This window comes from Coregonus clupeaformis, chromosome 14 (assembly GCF_020615455.1).
Source record: "Coregonus clupeaformis isolate EN_2021a chromosome 14, ASM2061545v1, whole genome shotgun sequence".
Taxonomy (NCBI): Eukaryota; Metazoa; Chordata; class Actinopteri; order Salmoniformes; family Salmonidae; genus Coregonus; species Coregonus clupeaformis.
The window spans coordinates 35976104-35986978 of NC_059205.1; positions in this window are offsets into that span (position 1 = coordinate 35976104).

Genomic DNA, 10875 nt, shown 5'->3' on the forward strand with positions numbered 1-10875 from the left:
CTTTCCTGCGGCAGTCCTCATGAGAGCCAGTTTCATCAAAATGCTTGATGGTTGATGGGGTGGCAGGTAGCTTAGTGGTTAAGAGCGTTGTGCCAGTAACTGAAAAGGTCGCTGGTTCTAATCCCCGAGCCGACTAGGTGAAAAATCTGTCGATGTGCCCTTGAGCAAGGCACTTAACCCTAATTGCTCCTGTAAGTCGCTCTGGATAAGAGCGTCTACTAAAATGTAAAAAAAATGTAATGGTTTTTGCGAATGCACTTGAAAAAACTTTCAAAGTTCTAGAAATGTTCCATATTGACTGACCTTCATGTCTTAAAGTAATGATGGACTGTCGTTTCTCTTTGCTTATTTGAGCTGTTCTTGCCATAATATGGTCTTGGTCTTTTGCCAAATAGGACTATCTTCTGTATACCACCCCTACCTTGTCACAACACAACTGATTGGCTCAAATGCATTAAGAAGGAAAGAAATTCCACAAATTAACTTTTAACAAGGCACACCTGTTAATTGAAATGCATTCCAGGTGACTACCTCATGAAGCTGGTTGAGAGAATGCCAAGCGTGTGCAAAGCTGTCATCAAGGCAAAGGGTGGCTATTTGAAGAATCTCAAATCTAAAATATATTTTGATTTGTTTAACACTTTTTTGGTTACTACATGATTCCATATGTGTTATTTCATATATGGGGTATTGGAAATGATGCAGACAATTACATTGATGGAATCTACAATCAATCTGCACTATTAACGCTGATCTACCCCCTAAAATAAAAAATTATATGAATAATTATAACAGTTGGAAAGTTGGTAGGTGTCATAATGTAATTATGTGTTTTTACCTGAATATCTGTCATCATGATCAGCACTATTATAATAATATTTTCAATATTTCAACGATGGCAGTCTCAGACTGAAGTATGTAGCGAACATAGAGCAGCGAAATAATTCAGTTTGAGTTGTCAGGCAAAGAACTGTGTGCCACTTACAGAAAAAGGACAACAAGGATATAATTATTTGTGGCCTACAAACCGGTTTCTGGGACCAATCAGGACTGTTAGAATGTGTTTGCCTTCTAGAAATTGTCCGGGAGGTACTCAGATCCAGACTCATTGCGGAGAAGAAACTGTTGTAGCGTTTGGCTGGAGCACAGAGTTTGGATAGCCAGGCAACACCATACTAGCTGTATTGTTGCTATTTTGTCATATACATTGTTCCAATGTATAGTAGGTCTATGCATTTGTTTAGTTCGGAGCCAGATCCTGATTTTCATTACACAATAACATACCGACAGTAGTATCTCCAAGAGTTGTGGTCTAAAATAGAAACGTCTACTGAGTCCTACCCAGAAACAGAGATTAGGCAACAATGTACGTTGCAGAGGATTCGTGTTTTTTTCCTCCAAAATGCAGAAATGAAAGCTGCACTGGTGTGCCAGCTGTTTCCAGGGGGTAGTTCAGTGAACATGCTGTTGTATGTGTAGACCAACAGGATGCTGCTGCATGCTTTCTTAGACCTATAGTTACGAACTTCCTCACTATTTCGAAATGCCCTGGATACGTGCACTTGGTGAAAAACTAAAATATATATCAATGATTGCCTAATGTCTTAATTTCTTGCAAGCATTCTGGAGTCTTATCATTTGTAACAGTCCAAATCTTCAAGAATCCATACAACCGATAATGGTCACGCATAAAATAAAATAGCAGGGAACATACTCCGAAGTACATTAGCGCAAAGCTTCATCAAGTGGTCATCAGTTGGTGGCTTCCCCTGAAAGACAATACATTCACATCAGTATGCTGGTAGGTAATGAGCTGGTAATGACTCTATTGACATTTTGGGGCAAATTGATTCTACTCGTGTCTAGAGGAACAGAAGTGGTCCACCTACAGGTTTCCCTGGGTATCCCGGCTCTCCTGGTTGTCCTGGTAACCCATCTTGTTCAGGAGAGCCGCAAGACCCAGCAGCTCCCATCAGACCCACATCCCCCTTCCTCCCATCAGACCCACATCCCCCTTCCTCCCATCAGACCCACATCCCCCTTCCTCCCATCAGACCCACATCCCCCTTCCTCCCATCAGACCCACATCCCCCTTCCTCCCATCAGACCCACATCCCCCTTCCTCCCATCAGACCCACATCCCCCTTCCTCCCATCAGACCCACATCCCCCTTCCTCCCATCAGACCCACATCCCCCCTTCCTCCCATCAGACCCACATCCCCCTTCCTCCCATCAGACCCACATCCCCCTTCCTCCCATCAGACCCACATCCCCCTTCCTCCCATCAGACCCACATCCCCCCTTCCTCCCATCAGACCCACATCCCCCTTCCTCCCATCAGACCCACATCCCCCTTCCTCCCATCAGACCCACATCCCCCTTCCTCCCATCAGACCCACATCTCCCTTCCTCCCATCAGACCCACATCTCCCTTCCTCCCATCAGACCCACATCCCCCTTCCTCCCATCAGACCCACATCCCCCTTCCTCCCATCAGACCCACATCCCCCTTCCTCCCATCAGACCCTCTGGCTCCAGTGTTTATCATGATACACCTTTCTGGTGGGGGACAACATTACAGCAAATTCAGTTGGTGTTATAGATTGCATTGATGTATGTTTGCGGTCTTGTATGTTTGCATACCTGTTGTATGTTTGCAGTCTGTAGAATTCACTTTACTTTTTAAAACCAATGTCTGCATAGAATTGTTCTGTTTGTTTATGTTTTTGATTCCATTGAATATGTGCAGTGTGACGCACAAGTGGGAATGTCCAAACCACATTATGTGTATGTGCTACTTGTCACAGACCAAGACGTTTTCATGAGACAGTGGACGCGGTTATGGGGAACTGAACTAACCACTTTATATTTCCCTTCTCTCATCAGAATTGTATTCTGTTTGTTTGTGTCAGTGTTGATCAAATAATGTGGTTTGTATAGCTAGGTTTCCATCCAATTGGCAACAAATTTTCATGCAAATATTAAAAAATCTGCATGAAGAAAATATACACTTTTTCCCACCAGTAGTGTTTCCACCAAACTGACTTGTTGTAGATAGAAATCAGTGGGTGATGACATAGTTCACACAAAATTTACTTTTTCGCTTACATTTTCATGTACAGAATAAAAATCTAATGTTCAATATGTTTAAATCGCATTTTCAACAAAAATAGCAAATGTGCCTACTCTGGTCTTGGCACGTGCGCTCTAACCAACAGATCGCAGATACAGTACAGGTAGGCTCTGCGGGTAGGCTAGTGTACATGATGAGATTATGGATAAGAGCGAGAATGTTTTTATTTGTCAAAACAGCATCGATCATCATGTCATCAGAATAAGACCTTGACATTTATTGGAAAGGAGCATCAAGCACATACCATGCACTTTCACCACCCTGTGAAGTTAATCATAATTAATTTAATCTGTAGCCTAATTTAAACTGCATGATTTCCCAAGTTGCGTGACTCTAAATTTACTTCGATATGATGGTTATTATATCAATATTTGTGCATAAAGGCGTTTCCACCGCCATTTCTCGCATAATATATTTTACAGACACAAAAAGATACCACCATGTCGAAAGAACAAATTAGCCTATCGTGATATTTGTTTTATATGGTATGACTTTACTCGCATGAAAACTGTAGATGGAAATGTGGTTACAGTCTTCAAAATAGACCTGTAGGTCTGTATAGGTGGATTTCTGAATTTCTCAGGGCACAAATAAGAAGTTATATTTGAGAAGTGAGATATTTACAAACTAATGAAACATACCTCTCCTTTGCTTCCTCTGAGCCCAGTTTCACCCACAGAGAGGCAATGACATGGATAAACATGAAGTCAGAGTCTAAAAGGCAGTATGAACATCTATATTAGTTATGAGTAATGCATGCCCCTCAAGTAGAGTTGAGAGAGTTGAAAGGTTGCATACATTTTTCCCAGGGGTCCCAGGCACGCCATTATTCCCCCTCTCACCCTGGAGAAACAGAATGGGAGGGTGACGATGAAAAATTAAAAACACAATTACCTGCTGTTGCTCAAAATAGAAGTCATGAACACATCTAAAAAGCAAAAGGACCAAACACAAATGTATTATACCTGGCTTCCTTTGGGACCAGGCTCTCCAGTTTCCCCCTGAAAACAAGGAAATACATGTTACCTACAGTCAGTCATAATATGACTATTAATATGACATATTATGATAATAACAAGTAATAAACCAAAAAAGATTACTTTTGTAATCTGGTTGATAGGTGAGCATCATTATGTAATTCATTACCTTGTGACCTTTGAACCCCGGCAGTCCTTGGTCACCAGGTAACCCTTGAATCCCCTTCTCTCCCTCAGCTCCTTAGAGAAACAGCAGGAAACACTTTAACAAGACAGGAAAACTTTTAACAATTACAGTACTGTATAACAATCATACATGTACATGCAAGTTGATTCTGTCTTCTCTGTGATATAAAAATTAAGCCACACACACACAGTACAGAATATATATATGTACAATTTGTATTTCATTCTCAGAGGACATCTACCAGTTAGTACTGAATGGCACAAGGCCAAAACCACAGGGATCATAGGCCTACAGCAGTAAAATATAATGATATGTGTTGTGAGTTGAGTCCAGGTGTCCCAGGACGTCCATCTGATCCACGCACCCTTTGGGCCCCCCATGTTAACACACTCAATGCACATGTATACTGAAAAAAATATAAACGCAACATGCAACAATTTCTAAGAATTTACTGAGTTACAGTTCATATAAGGAAATCAGTCAATTGAAATAAATGCATTAGGCCCTAATCTATGGATTTCACATGACTGGGAATACAGATATGCATCTGTTGGTCACAGACACCTTTTAAAAAAAAGGTAGAGGCTTGGATCAGAAAACCAGTCAGTATCTGGTGTGACCACCATTTGCCTTTTGCAGCGTGACACATCTCCTTTGCATAGAGTTGATCAGGCTGTTGATTGTGGCCTGGTAATGTTGTCCCACTCCTCTTCAATGGCTGTGCAAAGTTGCTGGATATTGGTGGGAACTGGAACATGCTGTTGTACACATCAATCCAGAGCATCCCAAACATGCTCAATAGGTGGCATGTCTGGTGAGTATGCAGGCCACGGAAGAACTAGGACATTTTCAGCTTCCAGGAATTGTGTACAGATCCTTGCGACATGGGGCAGTGCATTAGCCTATCATGCTAAAACATGAGGTGATGGCGGCTGATGATTGGCATAAAAATGGGCCTCAGGATCTCGCCACGGTATCTCTGTGCATTCAAATTGCCATCGATAAAATGCAATTGTGTTCATTGTTCGTAGCTTATGCCTGCCCATACCGAAACCCCACCGCCAATATGGGGCACTTTGTTCACAATGTTGACATCAGCAAACCGTTCACCCACACGACGCCATACACGTGGTCTGCGGTTGTGAGGCCAGTTGGACGTAATGCCAAATTCTCTAAAACGACATTATGGTAGAGAAATGAACATAACATTCTCTGGCAAAAGCTCTGGTGGACATTCCTGCTGTCAGCATGCCAATTGCACACTCCCTCAAAAAATTTGACATCTTTGGCATTGTGTTGTGTGACAAAGCTGCACATTTTAGAGTGGCCTTTTATTATCCCCAGCACAAGGTGCACCTGTGTAATGATCATGCTCTTTAATCAGCTTTTTGATATGCCACACCTGTCAGGTGGATGGATTATCTTGGCAAAGGAAAAATGCTCACTAACAGGGAAGTAAACACATTTGTGCACAACATTTGAGAGAAATAAGCTTTTTGTGCATATGGAAAATGTATGGGACATTTCTGGGATATATTACAGTGCATTCAGAAAGAATTCAGACCCCTTCCCCTTTTCCACATTTTGTTACGTTACAGCCTTATTCTAAAATTGATTAAATATAATTTTTTTCTCATCAATCTACACACAATACCCCATAATGACAAAGCAAAAGCAGGTTTTTAGACATTTTTGCCAAAAATAAAAAATAAAAAAATAAAAAAAAGGAAATACCTTATTTACATAAGTACAGTTGAAGTCGAAAGTTTACATACACCTTAGCCAAATACATTTAAACTTAGTTTTTCACAATTCTTGACATGTAATCCTGGTAAAAATTCCCTGTCTTAGGTCAGTTAGGATCACCACTTTATTTTAAGAATGTGAAATGTCAGAATAATAGTAGAGAGAATTATTTATTTAAGCTTTTCTTTCTTTCATCACATTCCCAGTGGGTCAGAAGTTTACATAGACTCAATTAGTATTTGGTAGCATTGCCTTTAAGTTGTTTAACTTGGGTCAAACGTTTCGGGTAGCCTTCCACAAGCTTCCCACAATAAGTTGTTGCATTGAAGTTTGGAACCACCAAGACTCTTCCTAGAGCTGGCAGCCCGGTCAAACTGAGCAATCAGGGGAGAAAGACCTTGGTCAGGGAGGTGACCAAGAACCCAATGGTCACTCTGACAGAGCTCCAGAGTTCCTCTGTGGAGATGGGAGAACCTTCTAGAAGGACAACCATCTCTGCAGCACTCCACCAATCAGGTCTTTATGGTAGTGGCCAGATGGAAGCCACTCCTCAGTAAAAGGCACATGACAGCCCTGCTTGGAGTTTGCAAAAAGGCACCTTAAGGACTCTCTGGTCTGGTCTCTGGTCTGATGAAACCAATATTTAACTCTTTGGCCTGAATGCCAAGTGTCACATCTGGACGTAGCCTGGCACCATCCCTACGGTGAAGCATGGTGGTGGCAGCATCATGCTGTGGGGATGTTTTTCAGCAGCAGGGACTGGGAGACTAGTCAGGATCGAGGGAAAAATGAACAGAGCAAAGTACATAGAGATCCTTGATGAAAACCTGCTCCAGAGCGCTCAGGACCTCAGACTGGGGTGAAGGTTCACTTTCCAACAGGACAACGACCCTAAGCACACAGCCAAGACAACACAGGAGTGGCTTCGGGACAAGTCTCTGAATGTCATTTTAGAATAAGGCTGTAAAGTAACAAAATGTGGAAAAAGTCAAGGGATCTGAATACTTATACGAATGCATGGTATTTCAGCTCATGAAACATGGGACCAACACTTTACATGTTGTGTTTATATTGTTGTTCAGTGTACAGTACCAGTCAAAGGTTAGGACACACCTACTCATTCAAGGTTTTTTGTACACTTTTTTACATTGTAGAATAATAGTGAAGACATCAAAACTATGAAATAACACATATGGAATCATGTAGTAACCAAGAAAGTGTTAAACAAATATAATATTTTGCCTCCCGAGTGGCGCAGTGGTCTAAGGCACTGCATCGCAGTGCTAGCTGTGCCACTAGAGATCCTGGTTCGAGTCCAGGCTCTGTCACAGCCGGCCGTGACCGGGAGACCCATGGAGCGGCGCACAATTGGCCCAGCGTCGTCCAGGCTAGGGGAGGGGAGGGTTTGGCCGGCAGGGATGTTCTTGTCCCATCGCGCACTAGCGACTCCTGTGGCGGGCCAGGCGCAGTGCACGCTGACTCGGTCGCCAGGTGTACGGTGTTTCCTCCGACACATTGGTCTGGCCGGCTTCCGGGTTAAGAAGCAGTGCGGCTCGGTTGGGTTGTGTTTCGGAGGACGCACGGCTCTCGACCTTCGTCTCTCCCATGTCCGTACGGGAGTTGCAGCGATGGGACAAGACTGTAACTACCAATTGGATACCACGAAATTGGGGAGAAAATACCAAAAAATCTATAATAATAATATATATATATATATAGATAATTTATTTCCTTCTTAATGCATTTGAGCCAATCAGCTGTGTTGTGACAAGGTAGGGGTGGTATACAGATAGCCCTATTTGGTAAAAGACCAAGTCCATATTATGGCAAGAACAGCTCAAATAAGCAAAGAGAAACGACAGTCCATCATTACTTCAAGACATGAAGGTCAGTCAATCTGGAAAATTTCAAGAACTTTGAAAGTTTCTTCAAATGCAGTCGCAAAAACCATCAAGCGCTATGATGAAACTGGCTCTCATTAGGACCGCCACAGGAAAGGAAGAACTTCTCCTCTGCTGCAGAGGGATCTGAATACTTTACAGTACATGCAGCTCAGACACACACACTCACTAAGGGTAGGGGAATTATAGTAGGGGCAAGAGCTCTCTTGTCTCCGTGCTGCTGTGCTGTTTGTTGCTACCTGGCTAACTTTACAGTTTTGACTTCATTTAACACATTTTACCAACGTCTTAATTATTTTCTAGTCATTTTTTTACCTCGCTCAACTTTTTTCATTCAACTTTTTCACCCCGGACGCATTATCTGGACATGGTTCTACAGGACCTCCACCAGGTCTAAGTAGTAACATTAACACTATGCCATCTAATTGCAGTCGCTGTATTCATTAATATACAGGAAAACTATCGCCTTATGGTGAGGATTGCCGTGCTGCAAGCCCAGCTTCAGATGCAATCGTTAGGCAAGGGCAATTTAAGTGTCGGAAAGGATGAAACAGCATCTGTGCCACCAATAAGTACAGATAGTAGTATAAATCCCCTCACACAGTCCCCACAGCCTGACTATTTTCTCAAGGCTTCTGGAAAGAAATGCTGTCGGCATGCTCAACCTGTGTTGCTTATTCAGTCGACAGAAACTTTCAACCGGTTCTCCCCATTAAGCAAAGAGTCGGAGTCAGAGGCCGAGCCTTCTCAGGTCTCTCCTCCACCCGTTACGGGGTCTGAGCCACCCAAGCCTCCTACCATTAACCCGGACAAATTGAAAACCCCAGTCATTGGCGACTCCATTACCCGCAATATTAGACTTAAAAATAATCATCCAGCGTTCATAAACTGTTTACCAGGGGGCAGGGCTACCGACGTAAAGGCTAATCTGAAGAGAGTATAGAGATATTGTTATCCACATCGGCACCAACAGTCAGAGGTCACCAAGAGCAACATAGCTTCAGCGTGTAAATTAGCCAGAAAGATGTGCCGGCATTGAGTAATTGTCTCTGGCCCCCTCCCAGTTAGGGTGAGTGATGAGCTCTACAGCCGAGTCTCACAACTCAATCGCTGGTTGAAAACTGTTTTCTGCCCCTCCCAAAATATAGAATTTGTAGATAATTGGTCCTCTTTCTGGGACTCACCCACAAACAGGACAAAGCCTGGCCTGCTGAGGAGTGATGGACTCCATCCTAGCTGGAGGGGTGCTCTCATCTTATCTACCAACATAGACAAGGCTCTAGCTCCACAATAAGAGAGGGTGTAGGCCAGGCAGCAGGCTGTTAGCCAGCCTGCCAGCATAGTGGAGTCTTCCACTAGCACAGTCAGTGTAGTCAGCTCAGCTATCCCAATTGCGACGTCTCTGTGCTTCGATCTAGGTTGAGCAAAACTAAACATGGCGGTGTTCGCTTTAGCAATCTCATTGGAATAAAGACCTCCTCCATTCCTGTCATTATTGAAAGAGAAAGAAATTTACTGTGTTAAATGAGGCCTCTCCTCCTGGTTAAACTAGTGACCATATCCCCCGCGCATCCCGCAAAGCCGGAGGTGTTGCTAACATTTGCGATAGCAAATTTCAATTTACTCCCCCAAAAATGACTGTGTTTTCTTCTATTGAGCTTCTAGTCATTAAATATATGCAGCCTACTCAATCACTTTTTATAGCTACTGTTTACAGGCCTCCTGGGCAGTATACAGAGTTCCTCACTGAGTTCCCTGAATTCCTATCGGACATTGTAGTCATGGCAGATAATATTCTACTTTTTGACTTTAATATTCACATGGAAAAGTCCATAGACCCACTCCAAAAGGCTTTCAGAGCCATCATCGACTCAGTGGGTTTTGTCCAACATGTCTCCGGACCTACTCATTGCCACAGTCATACCCTGGATCTAGTTTTGTCCCGTGGAATAAATATTGTGGATCTAAATGTTTTTCCTCATAATCCTGGACTATCGGACCACCATCTTCTTACGTTTGCAATCGCAACAAATAATCTGCTCAGACCCCAACCAAGGATCATCAAAAGCCGTGCTATAAATTCTCGGACATCCCAAAGATTCCTAGAGGCCCTTCCAGACTCCCTCCACCTACTCAAGGACGTCGGAGTACAAAAATCAGTTAACGACCTAACTGAGGATCTAAATGTAACCTTGTGTAATAGCCTAGATGCAGTCGCACCCCTAAAAACAAAACACATTTGTCACAAGAAACTAGCTCCCTGGTATACAAAAAATACCCGAGCCCTGAAGCAAGCTTCCAGAAAATTGGAACGGAAATGGCGCTCCACCAAACTGGAAGTCTTCCTACTACTTGGAAAGAAAGTACAGTGCAATATGCAAGAGCCCTCACTGCTGCTCGATCATCCTATTTTTCCAATCTAATTGAGGAGAATAAGAACAATCCAAAATGTACAGTGGGGAAAAAAAAGTATTTAGTCAGCCACCAATTGTGCAAGTTCTCCCACTTAAAAAGATGAGAGAGGCCTGTAATTTTCATCATAGGTACACGTCAACTATGACAGACACAATGAGAATTTTTTTCTCCAGAAAATCACATTGTAGGATTTTTTATGAATTTATTTGCAAATTATGGTGGAAAATAAGTATTTGGTCAATAACAAAAGTTTCTCAATACTTTGTTATATACCCTTTGTTGGCAATGACACAGGTCAAACGTTTTCTGTAAGTCTTCACAAGGTTTTCACACACTGTTGCTGGTATTTTGGCCCATTCCTCCATGCAGATCTCCTCTAGAGCAGTGATGTTTTGGGGCTGTCGCTGGGCAACACAGACTTTCAACTCCCTCCAAAGATTTTCTATGGGGTTGAGATCTGGAGACTGGCTAGGCCACTCCAGGACCTTGAAATGCTTCTTACGAAGCCACTCCTT